Source organism: Scyliorhinus torazame, chromosome 22, assembly GCF_047496885.1.
Source record: "Scyliorhinus torazame isolate Kashiwa2021f chromosome 22, sScyTor2.1, whole genome shotgun sequence".
Classification (NCBI taxonomy): domain Eukaryota; kingdom Metazoa; phylum Chordata; class Chondrichthyes; order Carcharhiniformes; family Scyliorhinidae; genus Scyliorhinus; species Scyliorhinus torazame.
The window spans coordinates 85,022,858-85,040,608 of NC_092728.1; the positions used below are offsets into that span (position 1 = coordinate 85,022,858).

General features: G+C 45.6%; 1 long non-coding RNA gene across 1 annotated transcript in view; it reads left to right on the forward strand.

Annotated features, from left to right (window-relative positions):
• LOC140398840 (uncharacterized) overlaps positions 1-10,953 on the forward strand; it is a 45,517-nt gene extending 34,564 nt beyond the window's left edge. The window contains exons 3-4 of the long non-coding RNA XR_011937588.1: positions 8,273-8,381; positions 9,802-10,953. This is a non-coding gene — a long non-coding RNA (uncharacterized lncRNA). The remainder of the gene's footprint in view (positions 1-8,272; positions 8,382-9,801) is intronic.
• Positions 10,954-17,751: the final 6,798 nt, after the last annotated feature.

Consider the following 17,751-nt stretch of genomic DNA (forward strand, 5'->3'; position numbering starts at 1 on the left):
AAGTCTGGCCTGGGAAGTTGCTATTTAAATCGCGCCACTTGCTTATTCAGTTTTTGCACGGAGTGCCTGGGACGATAATGATTTCTTTATAATTAAATTATGCCGTCGCAGCGAGCCCCGTTACCAGCAGGCCTGCGGGAGGGGAGGGGTTAATGCACTGACTGCAGTAACAGCCATGCATTATTTACAGCCAGCCTAATGAATAAAACATTTAAGTAGTTGCCTAATAAATTTTCGAACACAAAGCAAACCCAGGTATGATTTAAATATATGTCTGTGATGAATATTGCTTGAATTACGGCTGGGGCACAGTGGGAGACCTGCCTTTTGCTAAGACGCCATCTCAAACAAAGAAGTATCTGTTGACTTGGAGAGAAGGGGGAAAACACACACAGTACAAAAAAAAGAGGTGGTGTGTGTGTGTGTGGGGGGGGGGGGGGGGGGGGGCGAATGCGAGGCTGTCAATTTTCTAACATCGCTATCAGAAAAATTACATTTGAGACAGGCGAGTGACTAATCAACGCAACTGAAACGCTGCTGCAATAAATTACTCTGCAGTGAAATAAACCACACAAACAGACTGATGATAATAAATGTAAATTATTTCTCTGAAGAAATGTTCTTGGTACATGAGTAATAAGAACCATCAGGAAGGAGTCTTCCTTAACATTAATTACAGAAAATGACAAGTGAGCTGACAACTGCAAAGTCTCATTATCTAGAAACATATTCACAACTTCGCAATTTGCGCGAGATGGACTTGAGCTAAATTAATCTCCGCTCTTTGCATGAAGCTGTTCTAATTTTCATGTTATTAACAGGTTTGCAGTATCACTCAACGCTGTCACTCTAATCAGGTTTCAGCGTGTTCTCAAACCGTGTGTCATTTCAGAGGATAAGCCCTCATAATGTGCTCTCTTTCATGTAAAGAATTCTACATCGTATCTATAATAAGCTTCTTTAATCATCTTCCAGCTCTCAACTTTGGCACTGCTGGTGTGCGTGTGTGTGTTTGGAACAATCAGGAAAGGACTTTGAAGTTTACAAAAGTGTAAAAAGGCCCTCTGTTTCTTTTTCTCCGGAAGACCAGGAACCGATATGTTTGTAAGGGCCTTTCTGACTCAAGTTTGACAAAACGTGGTATCTCTCAGGTTTTTTCCCCCCCTCTCCCCAAAAAATCTCCTGCCTGGTAATCAGCGCCAAAGTTTATTAATGGATGATCAGCTATTTATTTTACTGACAATGAGCTGGTTGTGGGAGCTTTTATTGCCGTGTTAAACATATTCCTGTTTGGTTTAATTGTAATGAATCTACTTTTTCACCCAGGCAAGCAGAACACCACTCCATTGTACGGCAGCTGGAGTCGCCCCGATTGTCATCAGTAAAACAGGCATATTCTCAAACCGAAACCTTTCTGACTGATATCTGTTGGTACAAATGTACACAACGCCGCACTCCAAACAATCATCTGATTATAAACAATGATGTGGAGATGCCGGCGTTGGACTGGGGACAAGGCAGTGGAGTTGCAGTAGCTCCGTTTCGACGTGGCGAACACATGAAATGAATTGGACGGGCTCCTGGCTATGGGTGTGTCAGAGAATCATAGAACTCCGACAGCGCAGAAGGAGGCCGTTTGGCCCATCGAGTCTGGACCGGCCCTTCAAGAGGCACCACCCTACCTCGGTACAATCCCCCCCATGGTCCTAACCTACCTTTACATCCCTGGACACAATGGGGCAATTTAGCTTGGCCAATCCACCTAACCTGCACATCTTTGGACACTGATTTATAATGGCCAGTCCTAACCTGCACATCCCAGGACTGCGGGGGGAAACCGGAGGAAACCCCACCAAACACAGAGTGTCATCCAAGGCTGGAATATAAAATAAAATAAAATAAAAATAAATAAAATAATCACTTATTGTCACAAGTAGGCTTCAATGAAGTTACTGTGAAAAGCCCCTAGTCGCCACATTCTGGCGCCTGTTTGGGGAGGCTGGAACTGGAATCAAACCCCGCTCCCTGATTATAGTGGAGACAGGGGGATTAAATTGTTCTTTGTTCTTCTGGTTGAGAAATAATTTTGTCCAAAACATCATCATGTCTGTCATGATATTCAGATAAATATATCATGGTGCAAACACACATACACATTGATGGACAGATCAACGGACCAATCAACACACACACAACATCACAGCCAATCACCAGTGAGAGCACACGCACTATAAAACGGGGAACACCACAGTTTCTGCTCATTCCAGCAGGAGACAGCTCAGGGCACAGAGCTCACAGCGTGCCACTCAGACATACACCATGTGCTGAGTGCCTCACTAAGATAGTGTTAGGGCTAGGTCCACAGGTTAACGCGTAAATTATGAACCACAGTCATAAGTTTACAGATGTTGTTATCAAGAGTAATAAAACAGAGTTGTACCATCTACAACCGTGTTGGTTCGTCTGTATAGCGGAACACCCAACACGACAATGTCATTAATATTTTAGACCACCCAGACAGAAATGTTTTGCTGCAAATGGATGCAAGATTTACTTCAGGCTGACTTGCAAATTTGCTTCGCTTCTTCGGCGAGGGACAGCAATTTTGCCACAAGTTCAGTGCCAATGGTTTTGTGCCCAGCCACAAGAGGAATGGTGCTTGCTGCAGGATGAGACCCGCCTTTCCACCCCCCAAACACTTTCCAAAGCAAGTAGAAGTAACCCACTCAACAATTCATGGGACGCCTTTCATTTAAAATAATCTTTATTGTCACAAGTAGGCTTACATTAACACTGCAATGAAGTTTCTGTGAAAATTCCCTAGTCGCCACATTCTAGCACCTGTACAGAGAGAGAATTCAGAATGTCCAAATTACCTAAAAGCACATCTTTCAGGACTTGTGGGAGGAAACCGGAGCACCCGGAGGAAACCCACGCAGACACGGAGAATGTGTAGACTCCGCACAGACAGTAACCCAAGCCAGGAATCGAATCTGGGGCCCTGGCGCTGTGAAGCCACAGTGCTACCCACTGTGCTACTGTGCTGCCCCACACCACCCAATGTACAGTGTCTTTCAGCGTTGGGAAATGTAACTGCCAGGGTAAGGTTGTGGAGTACCAAAGCTCCACACACTGTTGTCATGACACAATTACTAACTAACATTGACAGTTATATCTACAAAATGCTGCCTCCCTAGCAAGTAATTGGATCAATTTATTTCAATATGTCCACTAAATAAGTGACAAATATTGGAAGATTTTTTTCTATTTGCTGAATACCAGCTCCTTTCTATACAGTGGGTTACTCTGCTCCTGACCTCATTATAGCCTTCGTTCAAACATGGACAAACAAGCTGAACTCCAGAGGTGAGGTGAGAGTGACTGCCCTTGATATTGAGGCAGCATTTGATCGAGTATGGCATCAAGGAGCCCTAGCAAAACTGGAGTGAATGGGAATCAGGGAAAACTCCCCACTTGTTGGAGTCATACCTGGCACAAAGGAAGATGGTTGTGGTTGTTGGAGGGCAATCAACTCAGTCCTAGGACATCACTATAGGAGTTCCTCAGGGTAGTGCCCTAGGCCCAATCACCTTCAGCCCTTTTATCAATGACCTTCCTTCCAACATAAAGTCAGATGTGGGGATGTTCACTGATGATTGCACAATGTTTTTCAAAAAAAAAGTTTTTATTCTCCATTTTCACATTTTCCTTCAAAATTTACACCCCACCCACAAACAGTAAACGGTAACAAATACAAAATCAATCCCCTTAACAATACCAACGATCCCATCCTCCCACCACCCCAAACAATGGCCCACCTGTCAATATATGCATCCCATAAAACAAACCCTCCCACGGTGGCAACAAAAAAACAAAGGAGAAATAGAAAAAGGAGTCCGGGACCGCCCATGGACACCATTGACCTATAGAGTCCACTCCCCCTCCCCCCCCCTACACTCAACGCCCTCCAACCTCTGAAAGAGTACCGTACATGATACCCAAGAGTTGTACCCACCCCCCCAGTCTCCAACTCCTCCCGTCCACTGCCTCTTGTAAAACTCCTCCTCCCAACCTCGGTTCCTTCCCCCCTACTTTCCACCCCGGCTAGACCACTCGGACCCTGTTCTGTCAGGCTCCGATGGCCGCAGCCCCTCCCCCCACCTCACTCCCGTTCACTGGCCGGCTTAAACCAGCCAGCGTGGAGGCCCCCTTTCCCCCTTGCCCGGCGCTAGGAAAGCCCAGAAATCCCCTTTTAGCACACACACCCTGCATATCCACTTACACCCCAAAGAGCCCTCATTTTGAGTAAAAGTCCCATCACTTCCCTTGTCCAAATATATACAACATTGGCTCCTTTAGCCTCTACACCCGCGCGCAGTGATACAAAAAAGAAGAAAATACAGTCATGAGGTTACATCGGCACATGGCCATTTCTCAATATCTCAGTTCTGCCACAGTCCTTCTGCCTTCGCAAATTCCTTCGCTGCTTCCGCCGTTCCAAAATAAAAGTCCCTGAGCTTGTACGTCACCCTCAGCTTCGCTGGAAATACAATGCCGCACTGAACCTTGCTAATGTACAGTGCCCTCTTCACCCGGTTGAAGGCAGCCCGCCTCCTCGCCAGCTCCACCGTAAAGTCCTGGTATACACGTATACCAGCTCCAGCCCACTGCACCACCCGCTTCTGCTTGGCCCAGCTCAGGCCCTTCTCCTTCACCCTGTACCTACGGAAGCACAGAGTCACTGCCCTTGGCGGCTCACACGCCTTTGGTACAGGCCTCCACGACTGATGAGCCCGATCCAGTTCATATTGGGAGGGATCCTCCCCCTCCCCCAATAGTTTCGCCAGCATCGCAGCAAAATACTCAGTCGGCCTCGGTCCTTCAACTCCTTCGGGCAGCCCCACAATTCTAAAGTTCTGTTGCCTGGATCTGTTTTCCAGGTCTTCCATTTTTCCTCGCAGATACTTGTTAATGTCCATCACCTTCCGCATCTCTTTCCCCATCGAGGCAAGTTGATCACCGTGCTGCAATAACGTCTCCTCCACTTCTTTCAGCGCCTCCCCTTGCTCTCGCACCTCCCCCACTGCGCTCGCCACTGCCTTCGTCACCGGGGAAATCGCCTCCTCCTCCAGCACACTCAAAACCTCTCTCATCACCTTCCTCATTGTCTCCATGTATTTTCTAAACTGCCTTTCGAATTCCACAGCCATCACCTTAGTTATTTCTTCAGCTGTAAGCAATGCGGCCTCCCTTGGTGCTCTAGCCTCCATTTTCCTTGGTGACCTTTCCACTCCCCGAGGGACCTTCAACTGTTTTCCTTACGGACGTTCTTTTGCTCACCCTCAACATTTTTCTTCACTGTGCCTTCACTCTGCCGCCTCTGTGCCTTTTCTCTGCTTTTGCGGCCTCCGTGGACCCTGGGACTGGGCTTAAAGCCCTGAAAATGCCGTTCCTGAACGGGAGCCCTCCATTGTGCGGCCGCCTCCCGCCCACCGTCACCGGAAGTCCCCATGATTGCACAATGTTGAGCATCATTTATGACTCCATGAATACTGAAGCAGTCCATGTGCAAATGCGGCATGATCTGGACAATATCCAGGCTTGGGTTGACAAATGTCAAGTAATATTCATGCCACACAAGTGACCAGGCAATGACCAATCTCCAATAAGAGAAAATCAAACCATTACCATTTGATATTCAACGGCATTACCATCACTGAATCCCAACATCCTGGGTAGTTATTATTGACCAGAAACTGAACTGGACTAGACTTATGAATACTGTGGTTACAAAAGCAGGTCAGAGTCCAGGAATCCTGTTGCGAGTAACTCACCTCCTGGCTCCATTTCCTACAAGGCACTAGTTAGGCATGTAATGGAATGCTCCCCAGTTGCCTGGATGAGTGCAGCTCCAACAACACTCCAGAAGTTCGACACCATCCAGGCCAAATCAGCCTGTTTGATTGGCACCCCTTCCACAAACATTCACTACCTCTATCACCAACACACAGGAGCAGCAGTATGTACCATCGACAAGTACATTGCAGTAACTCACCAAGGATCCTGAGGCAGCAGCTTCCAAACCCATGACTACTACCATCTAGAAGGAGAAGGGCAGCAGATACATGGGAACACCACCACCTGGAAGTTCCCCTCCAAGTCACCAAGTCACTCACCATCCTTTACTGTCGCTGGAACTCCCCCTCCCACAGAGGGTGCAGTGACACTACTGCAGCTCACCATCACCTTCTCAAGGCCAATTGGGAATGGGGTACAAATGCTGGCAAATGTCGAAGCCCACATCCCGTAAAAATGAATAAAAAAAGAACAGGGAAAAGCTGATGATCAAGAAACAAAAGTCAAAAGTATTTAAATAAGCAAAATACTGTGGCTACCGAGTATGAAACAAGAACAGAGGATGCAGGAAAACAATGTTGGCGGACCTGCTGAGTTTTCCCGGCATACTCTGTTCAAAAGCATCTCAGTTTTTCAACAGAGAAACCAGATTCATACCTTGGCAAGCTAAAACCTAAGGACTGTGCTCCTTATTCTGGGGGAGAAATAGTGTTACCTCAACATTGCTACTTTTCACTTGGATTAAAATGCATTTCAAGAGTATACGGCTGACGATATAGAAGGTTGTGAGATCAGCAATTTCTAATGTATCCTGCACTTGTACATAAACGGTGCAACTTGCGCTGGGAATCAAAGCAATTTCCGGCATTGTTTTTTGTCTTTGTTCGATGTTGGCAGCAGATGAGGTCGTACAAAGAGGAGTAGGAATAGAGTGAATCAAGAAAAGTTTGGGTTTGGATGGAGTTGGAGGAGGAGGGAGGTCATCTCGGTGATTTATGGGAGGATTCTTGAGGAGGATACGGCTTCGCTGGAGAGGACTAAGGCCAATTGGGAGCTGGGGCTGGCGCTGGGGGAGGGGTTGCGGTGTGAGGTGTTGTGGAGCATGAACGCCTTGACCTCATTTGTGAGACTGGAGTTAATACAGTTAAAGGTGGTGCACAGGGCCCACCTGATGAGGTCAAGGAAGAGCTGGTTGTTCGGGGGAATGGGGGATACTTGCGAGAGGTGTGGGAGGGTCCGGCCAACCATGTACGCATGTTCTAGTCGTGCCTGAAGTTGGAGAAATTTTGGAGGTCTTTTTCCAGCACCAGGCCGGTGATCTTGCACTTGAACTTGGAGCCCAGTCCCCTGGGGGCCATATTTGGGGTGTCAGATCTGCTGGAGCTGCAGACTGGGGTGGGGGCAGATGTTTTAGCCTTCGCCTCACTGGTTGCTGGCAGGCGGTTCCTGTTGGGGTGGAGGTCAGCTTCTCCACCCTGTGCACCAAGTGTGGCTGGGGGAACCTGATGGAATTCCTGCATCTTGCGAAGGTGAAATTCACCTTGAGGAGGCCAATTGAGGGTTTCCATAGATATGGGGGTCTATTTATTCTTTGCGTTGAAGAGTTGGTTGCTGTTAGCTGCTAACGGGGGTGGGGGGTGGGGGGGGGGGGGGCGGGGTGGGGGGGTGGGGGGGGGGGATTCGGAGGAGGGATGGGGTATTCTTCTATGAGTCTAGGTGGGCTGGTTGGTAGAGTGGAGGGGGAGTTCTTTTGTTATTCTTGTTGTTTTGCTTTATCTATAAAATGTTAAAAACTGAGTAAAAATATTTTCAAGAAATAAGTAGAGTTTGGGTTAATTCCCAGGAAATTATACCACAAAATCCACGTTGATTAAAAATCGGAGTGCACATGACTGTGAGTGGATTTGAAGTTTACAATCTAATTGAGTATCTAACAGGAATTGTTCAGAGAGGGGCAGCATGGTGGCGCAATTGTTAGTACTGCTCCCTCACGGTGCCGAAGACCCGGGTTCGATCTCGGCCCCGGGTCACTGTCCGTGTTGAGTTTGTACATTCTCCCCGTGTCTACGTGGGTCTCACTCCCACAACCCTAAAACGATGTGCAGGGCAGGTGCATTGGCCACGCTAAATTGCCCCTTAAATGGAAAAAAAAGAATTGGGTACTCTAAATTTATTATTAAAAAGGAATTGTTCAGTGAGTTTGGGTTGTCCAAGTGCACGTGTGTAGACGTCCATGAATAGTTATATGCCAACATGTGTTGCCCATTTTTTCAGTGCAATTCGCCCAAAATTGGACAACCTCGTGCAAAAGATTGTGGAATTCCAAGCACAAATTATGCCAAATGTAAGTCAAGTGCTGTGATCTTTTGGGCTGGTTCAAAAAAATTTAAGCAAGATTGCAACTTTCCATTTGCAGGCCCCTGAGAAAGTGTAAAATGAAGCTGATTTCAAGACCAACAAAGCCAATGGACTCATTGTAAAAGCATTTATTTTTTCAATTAAGGAGCTGACTTCTCTTCACCAAGGTAACTAGCAAATGGTTCTGTACTTTAAAAAAAAGTCATTGTCTGTTTTTTAATACCAGGTGAATCACAGGTGAAGGCTTCAACACTAAATATGCTTATTTTATGTGATAAGCCCATTTTCAGCTGTGTCAATAAAACTGAGCCAAGTTATTACTCTTAAATATATCAATTAATATTTTAAATGCATGTAAAAATAGTTCTAAAAGGCTGCTCAAATGTGTGCATCGGTTGAAAGAAGATTTTATTTTTGACGATCTGCAAATGAAGTTTGAGAGGTAAATTGTGCAAAGAGCCCATTCCTGTGGAAAGTTTGGATAGGCTGGAGCAGACCTAATTGTAGTGTCCAGAATTCTGAGGGGCCTCGATAGAGTGGATAGGGAGGCCCTAATTCCCCTTGGTTGAATCTATAATCTGTGGCGTAGATTTAGGGTAAGAGTTAGGAGGGGACCCAAAGGGGAATTTCTTTCCACCCTGAAGGTGGTGGACATGTGAAACTTACTGCCTGAAAGAGTGGTAGAGGCAGAGGCTTTAAAAAAAAATTTGTCCATGGGATGTGGGTGTCGCTGGCTGGGCCAGCATTGATTGCCCATCCCCGAGGGTATTTAAGAGTCAACCACATTGCTGTGGGTCTGGAGTCACATGTAGGCCAGACCGGGTAAGGATGACAGATTTTGTTCCCGAAAGAACATTAGTGAACCAGATGGGTTTTTATGACAATCGACAATGGTTTCATGGTCATCATTAGATTTTTAATGACACATTTTGTTTATTGAATTCAAATTTGAACCCAGGTCCCCAGAGCATTAGCAAGGGTTTCTGGATCACTAGTCCAGGTGACAATACCACTATGCCACTGCCTCCCGTCATAGCATTTCAAAAAACACTTGAAGGGCTATAACCTACAAGGCTATGGACTGAGAACTGGAAAGTTGCTTTAAGCTGGATGGCAACTTGTTGGTCAGTATAGGGAAGGTTGGGCTGAATGGCCTTCTTCCATACTGTACATTTTGATGATTTCCATGATTCTGGAAACTCATGCAATTTGTACCTGGATTGCTGATTGAATGCAAAGCAAAATTCTTGTCCACAATATACCCATGATTTGAAAAGCAATTTATATACAACTTTCTTTACCCCCTACATCATTCATTTCCTTCCTTCCTTCCTTCCTTCCTTCCTTCCTTTCTTCCTCTCTTTCTCTCTCTTTCTCTCTCTTTCTCTCTCTCTTTCTCTCTCTCTTTCTCTCTCTCTCTCCTCCTGTTGTACTCAATTCTGACAATAAGATCAGCAGGACGAGACTCTTCCAGCCATATGTTTTTTTCCATTACTGACATTGCCTTGCTGTGCTGAGCAGAATGAAATGTAATTGAAATGATGGAAACTAAATGACTAATCTTTTTGTTTCCTCATCCCTCCACAGCTAGATGAGGATACCCTGCCAGCACACAGTACTCGACCCATTGCTTTGGCAAAGTATGCACGTGGTCCCAACCAGGCACTGAGGAGTATTCTGACATACTGACGTGATAATCACATCCGTGAGCTACTGCCGAGTTCTGCTGTGCCCCCTTTTGCTGAAAGGGGCTTTTTGCACTTCTTGTTTTACCCTGGGCTCTTGTGTGACTTTTATCAGGTGGCAGTGTCCCTTTAAGAGCATGCAGAGACTTTTTTTATGTATCACATTGGATTACGTTGTGCTTCAGCTCCACATGAATGATGTGACAAGGCTCAGGGGCTGAAATGTAATTGTGCTGTTCCAGACAGATCTCCTCATCTTCGATTAAGATGTTATTCCCACATACACTGTAGAACTTATGTGAAGCCAGCAAATGCAGTGAACTTATTACAGTTCAAATAACACATTGAATTAGTAATTGTCCCTATTATCACTCTGATTTATGATGCGTTGGGTCTTGCACCACCCTGGAGAAAATTTATATAAAAATAGGGCGCCAGGTGGCTGTGAGGATGCCCTTGGTGAGGTGTGCACATGTTGGAAATGGACACTTGTTGCCTGGTGGGATGTTATTGGCCATGACAAGAAGATGCAAAACACCAACTTAATATTCTTGTCATGGGCGGCACGGTAACATGGTGGTTAGCCCTGTTGCTTCACAGCACCAGGGTCCTAGGTTCGATTCCCGGCTTATGTCACGGTCTGTGCGGAGTCTGCACGTTCTCCCCATGTCTGCGTGGGTTTCCTCCGGGTGCTCCGGTTTCCTCCCACAAGTCCCAAAAGACGTGCTGTTAGACAATTTGGACATTCTGAATTCTCCCTCCGTGTACCTGAACAGGTGCCCTAATGTGGCGATTGGGGACTTTTCACAGTAACTTCATTGCAGTGTTAACGTAAGCCTACTTGTGACAATAGAGATTATTATTATTATTATCGTTCCTAGCGTTCAAAAACAAGAGTCCATATCCATGGTTTTTCGGGGTTAATACCGTTTCAGTAGCTACAGTTTTAACTTGGTTGGCTTAGGGTGGGGTCAAATGCAGTTAAATGAAAAATCAACTTTTGTTCGATGACTAATGTATGTGTGGGTGTACCCAATTGGGTGGTAATTTGAGAGGTGGCCTCCATTAAATATACACAAATGTTGCCATGAATCAACAATTATATATTTTTCACTTTGTGAAAGGTATCATTTCCCTCAAAGTGTTCAGTTCAATTGGACCGGGGTTCTGATGGCATTGAAAGGCTCAAGCTAATGCAGTAATAATGGGCCTGTGCTTTGGCTAGGATCTACAGCAATCAGCCTGAGAAACGGCTTGCTGAGACAGCCAAAGAAATAATCTGAAAAAGCTTCGCCTTTCAGTAAATCACATTCTCTTTTAAATGAGTTTTTTTTTCAGGGGCCTCGATGTATAAAGACAAAAATCCATAACGGAATGAAAGCGTGCGGTACCCTGCTGCTTGAACTCCGTAATTATTATATCTTTGTCTTACTTTCTTAAAATTTTTAAAATTGTATTGCAGTCAAGCGCTAAACAATGAGGCTCACCTCTGTTTCAACCTCGGCATAGAGCCAGAACTGGTTGGTTGATTTAAAATTTATGAAATTGACCCAAAACAAGAAACCAAGACTTTCCCTGTCAGACTGCACTGGTGGCAATGTGTCAAGAGCGGCTTTAAAAAATACATAACTTTCAGGATTATATTTGCATAAAACACACACACACACACACACACAGATGGGATTTTGACTTTAAGCAACGTGTAACACAGAGGACAGCGAATCAGAGCCCCAGATTTCACCTCGCCAGATTTCAGGCTGCGATTGGTGCACAAAGTCCAAGAGACCCACAGGCACTGCTGCATATTCCACCCATTAAGTCTGCAACACCCACTGCCAAAGCACAGTGAAGTCGGCCTTCCATGAGATGTGCTACCACCCCTTCATTCTGTTTGGCTGCTTGAGCAAGGTGCAATTCCATGTTCTCAGATGGGGCGTTAAACTATGGTCCAATCTGTCTGTGCAGGAGGGTGTGAAGGTACTGTTTGAAAATAAGTAGGGAGCTCCCTCCGAAACCTGGAACAACATTCCTCCCACAATTTATACCACCAGCAACAGATTCATTCTTCCCCTCTGCTGCCTCACGCCTGTCCAAACTTGACGTAAAGTCAAGTCAGCGAGGTTTGAAAATTTAACAAGGGGGGAATGATTTGGCTGCGGGGGCGGGGAGCACTGATCATATAAAAATGTATTAAAAAGAGGTTCATGCCCTTTGTGTTTTCCTAATTCTCGTGCTATTCCTGATCCTGTGGATGGTGAGCGTGGGCTCAAAATCGCCCCCACTTTGTGTAATATGAAGTAGCCCCCGTGGCAAAAGAATTCTTGCTCAGATGCTCCTGTCACATCATTCCGAAACCAACCTGGCACTTCTACAACAGATCTTATGCGTCTTGTCTTTTTAGCATCCGCTTATATACCAGTGAACACCTACACGCAAGCCTTTGGTGCTTGAAAAGAGCTGTGCAATAGGCTGATGAATGACTGACTGGTAAATACATCATTAATATCTGGTACTGGGCCAGACAGACCAGCGAGCTTCCAGGTTCTGCCGAAAGGTCACCGACCTGAAACGTTAACTCTGTCTCTCTCTCCACAGATGCTGCCTGCTCTGCTGAGTATTTTCAGCATTTTCTGTTTTTGTTCCAAGCTTGAGTCCTGGCTATGCTGAGTTAGTTATCCCAGCTGCGGCGAAATACTGCTGTGCAATTGGCTTCAGCACTCCTGACCGAGTGAAGGGAACATTTTACCCAAGATCCTGATGTTCCTGATGTGCATCCTGATGATGCTGGAAAGCATTTGTGTGGATGGAGGATAAGTAGAGAATCAGGCTTGCCTGTCATTTTCCACCCCCTCCTGCAATGCATTAGCCTGTTTGTACTTGGCTAGTGTCCCATAGGAAGAGCGGTCAATTGTGGAACCTCAGCTGAATCCCTTGCTGCCTTCCAGAGAGGACAGAATCGAAAATACGGAAAGAAAACAGCTTTGTAATATTCAATTGAGTCACATGGACTTAGAGGATATGTAGGAGATGGGTGCTGGCAGGTTTAACCATGCTGGGCAGGTTGTAGGTGAGGGATCAGACTCATTCAGCACCTGGTCCTCCAGGTTGGGAGACTGGGCGTGGGGTCAACAACTCCACCCCGTAAAACAAAATCAAGTTGCAGAAGCTAAATTTCACGACGACATCCAGGGACCCAATAGTGAACTCCATGTCGGCAATATGACTGCTTCAGGTGAAAGCTCAGTCAGGGAAGTCAGGACTTTGATGAGCAGTTTTCTGGGGTCCCAAACAACAGTCCATCTTGCAGCATGGAACCATGTAGGAAACATCAAAACAACGCAAGTTACCAGAGACATGCAGATATACGACTTGTACATTCTTGGTATCATTGAGTGGAGATAAGGCAAGGTGTCAAGCAACAGCTAAACCATCCTTTTCTCAGGGAGAGACAACACACATGCCAGTGGTGTAGCCTTCATAGTGAGCAAAGACAAGGCCAAGTCTCTCATAGAATGAGAATTCATCAGTGAAAGGTTAATCAAAGCAAGGTTCGACTCCAAATGCTGCAAACTCGTCATCCTGAAGTTTTGTGCACTTACCAACGTGGCAGAGGAGGATAATGATGGCCCGTATGAGCAACTAAAATAAGCAGCACCCAAGATCTCACAGCATGACATGTTCTTCTTTAAATTTAAAGTGCTCAATTCATTTTTTTCCCAATTAAGGGGCAATTTAGCCTGGCCAATCCGCCTACCCTGCACGTCATGAATACAAAGGTTGGAGTGGATAACACTGGCTCTGAAAGAGCCATGGGGTGTCATGGCTGTGGCGACATCACCAACGATGGAGAAAGGCTCGTCAACTTCTACCTAAACAATAACACCGTAATCAGCGACACAATTTATCCTCACAAAGACATTCATAAGTTGACATGGAGATCCCCAGATGGTCACACTGCCAATCATCCTCAACAGCAAATGAAGGTTGGCTCGACACGATTTCAAGGTCCATCATGGGGCAGATGCCAATAGTGACCACTGTCTGGCCAAACTGAAGTTGCAGGCTACCTGTACCAAATATCAATGGCGACAAATCTTCGACACTGCCAAGCTTGGATCTCCCGATGAGAAGAAGGATTTGATCATCAAGCTCAGGAATCACTTCAGCATACTTGCAGATGAAGAAGATCAAGACACAGTTGAAAAGAAGTAGGATAACATCAAAGAAGCATACACTGAAGCAGCTAAGAAGACCATTGGAGAGGCAAAAGAAGGACAAGGAGTGGTTAACAACAGACATGGAAAAAGATTGAAGATAGAAGACTTAAGGAAAAGCTGCTGAATGTTAAGTCACCCAGGCTGACTGAAGAAGCTGAAGAACAATATAAGACCAAAGACAAAGACGTAAAGAGAACTTGAAGAGATAAGTGAGCCTTTGTTGAGGAATTGGTGAGAGAGGCAGAATAGACTGCAGAAAGAGGAGAACTGAACATGGTATAGAAGGTCACTAAACATCTCTGTGGACAAAACACTAATCATGCCGTGCCAATCAAGGATAAACAAGGAAGTGTGATAACAACAGAGAGAGCGCAATTTGTAAATGGATTCAGCACTTGGAAGAGGTTCTTAACTGACCTGAGCTGGATGAACTGGCTAATTCACCAACTTCTGATGACATTGTTGGTATTGACACTAGCAGCTCCCATTGAAGCTGAAGTGTGTGCAGCCATCAAAACCATTACAAAACAGCAACGTCCCAGGAATTGACTCTCTGCAGGCGCAGCTATTGAAAGCAGGTGTGAACATGGCTGCCAGGGTGCTCACTGATCTCTCCCGCAAGATCTGGGAAAATGAAGTCATACAAGGAGCAGGTTCAGAATAACATGGATAAGTGAGAAGTTATTCATTTGGTTAAAAAAAACCAGAATTGCAGTGTATTAATTAAATGGTGATAGATTGGGGAATGTTGGTGTCCTTGTATGCCAGTCACTGAAATTGAGCATGAAGGTGTAAGAAACAGCTAAGACGGCCAATGGTATGTTGGTCCTCTTTGCAAGGGGACTTCAGTATAGGAGCAAGCATGTCTTACTGCAGCTGTACGAGCCTTGGTGAGACCATATCTGGAGTATTATGTGCAGTTTTAGCCTCCTTACCCCAAAAAGAATATACTTGCTATAGGAGGGAATGCAATGAAGATTTACCAAACTGACTCTGCACTAGGAAAGATTTAATTTAATAATATTTATTGTCACAAGTATGCTTACACTAAAATGAAGTTACTGTGAAAAGCCCCTAGTCGCCACACTCTGGCGCCTGTTCGGGTACACGGAGGGAGAATTCAGCATGTCCAATTCACCTAACACGCACGTCTTTCAGGATTTGTTGGAGGAAACCGGAGCACCCGGAGGAAACACACACAGGCACGGGGAGAACATGCAGACTCCACACAGACAGAGACCTAAGCCGGGAATCGAACCTGGGACCCTGGCGCTATGAAGCAACAGTGCTAACCACTGTGCCACTGTGCCGCCCATCGAGTGCTCGACTGGGCCTATATTCACTGGAGTTTAGAAGAATGAGAGGGATCTCACTGAAGCATATTAAGTTCTGACAGGGCTGGACAGACTGGAAGCTGGGATGATGTCACTATAGTTGGGGGGGTGGGGGGGGGGGTGGCTGCTCTCGCACAAGAGGCCACGGTCAGTCTCAGGATACAGGACAGCATGGTGGCGTAGTGGTTAGCGGTGATGCCTCACAGCACTGAGGACCCAGGTCCAATTCCGGCCCCGGGTAACTGTCCGTGTTGAGTCTGCACATTCTCCCCCACAACCCAAAGATGCAGGGTAGGTGGATTAGCCACACAAAATTGCCCCTTAATTGAAAAAAAAAGAATTGGGTTCTCTAAATTTATTTTTTAAAAGGATACAGGGTAGGTCATTTAGGAATGAGAAGAGAAGAAGAAAATAGTTAGATATCATAGAATCATAGAATTTTCAGTGCAGAAGAAGGCCATTCGGCCCACTGAGTCTACACCAGCCCTTGGAAAGAGCACCCGACTTAAACCCAGGCTTCCACCCTTTCCCCGTAACCCAGTAACCCCACCTAACCTTTTGGACACTAAGGGGCAATTTAGCATGGCCAATCCACCTAACCTGCACAGCTTTGGACTGTGGGAGGAAATCGGAGCACCCGGAGGAACCCACGCAGACACGGGGAGAAAGTGCAAACTCTGCACAATTACCCGAGGCCGGAATTGAACCTGGGACCCTGGAGTTGTGAGGCAGCAGTGCTAATCACCGTGCCACCGTGCTGCACTTTTTGGATTCTAATGGTGTCAAGGGGTATGAGAAGAAAGCTGGAGTATGGCATTGCAATAGAGAATCAGCCATGATCATATTGAATGGCGGAGCAGTCTACTCCGACTCCTATTCTCTATGGTTGTGTGTGCCTTCCTGGTGTGGAGCTTTAGTCTGATTCTGGCTCAATGGCAAAGATCCTACCCACTGCGGAATAAGATCTCCTACACAAACCCATACACAGCATATCTCAGGACACACGGTCTAGTTCGCTGGAGACACATGTTAATTGCACCTCAGTTGGGGGTTAAAGAGGAACCATCTTTTTTTTTGGGGGGGGGGGGGTTTGTCGGTTCTGAGAGAGCATTGTGCCGGTTCACTGTTTCAAATGGGCCCTGTGGCCTGGAGTTTACTTTCTTCAGCCACCGCACTTGGTCCCCGTTTGGTGTTTAACGGATTCCCATCCAGAGACTAGTTTGAAAGATTGCAAATGACATCCATTCCTTCAACTGGCTCCCTTGCAGCAACCCATGACTATTGCAGGAGGTGCCTTGGTTCTGCTTCCAGTAATAGCTCATGTGGCAGCTTTGAGCACATTGGAGGATTACCAAAGTCTAAAGCGGGCCAATGGTGGATCAGTTTTTTCTTAGGGAAAGCTCAGGACCATCCAATAATGATAACCTTGTCTGAGACCTGTGAGAGTGGCAAGATGAACAACATGCCTGTGAATCCAGCATACCTTCATCTTAATGATTTGGCTTCTGAAGAAGATGTTAGGAATTTCAGGCATTCCAAATATCAATCATTAAAATAAAGGATGCTTTAATTTCCAATCATGCTTTTTTAAACAAACCATTCCTTGTTTTTTTCCATATAATTGGTGGGGCTTGTTGTAAAGTGTATGCCCAGTTGGTATTCTTGAGCATCTAATAAATTAAATACTTGAGCAGCCTGAAAAACAAACTAGGGATTCACCTGTACTCACTAATAGGCGTGGACTGAACGTTTGGTTTTGGTTGGGAGTGCACAATATATAATGTGTTTCTCTGTAGATAAAAGCTTGTAAGTGTAGAAGGACATGGCTCCAGTCCTAACCTTCATAACCTGAACCTATAGGTGCAGCTAGGACTTCCACTCTTGCTGAATAATTCCCCAAAAGTAATCCTACTCTGTCTACTGGTAACCTTTTAACCACACCGACAACTGGACCTGATAGTAAATCACACTCCAATTGTACTTTATACAATGGAACTGTGATATAATCTCCACTTATCCCATTCACTAACACCTTGCTTTCATTGAACTCTCCAGAGGAAAAACTGAATCCCTCTCCAGTAAAAGCTTTTGCATAGTACCTTAAAATAGTTATTGGTTTGGCTACATCATTTGAAAAAAATGCGGTGATCTTCCACTTAAACAAAAACCCTGAATATCTGTTCTCTACCTCATTCACCACACTTGCCCCCACAACAGTGTTTACCTCAGGTCCCCCATTTCTACTTAGAGCTACAGTCTGTCCTATAGTATTCTCCACTTTTGTTCCCTTTTCAAAATCAT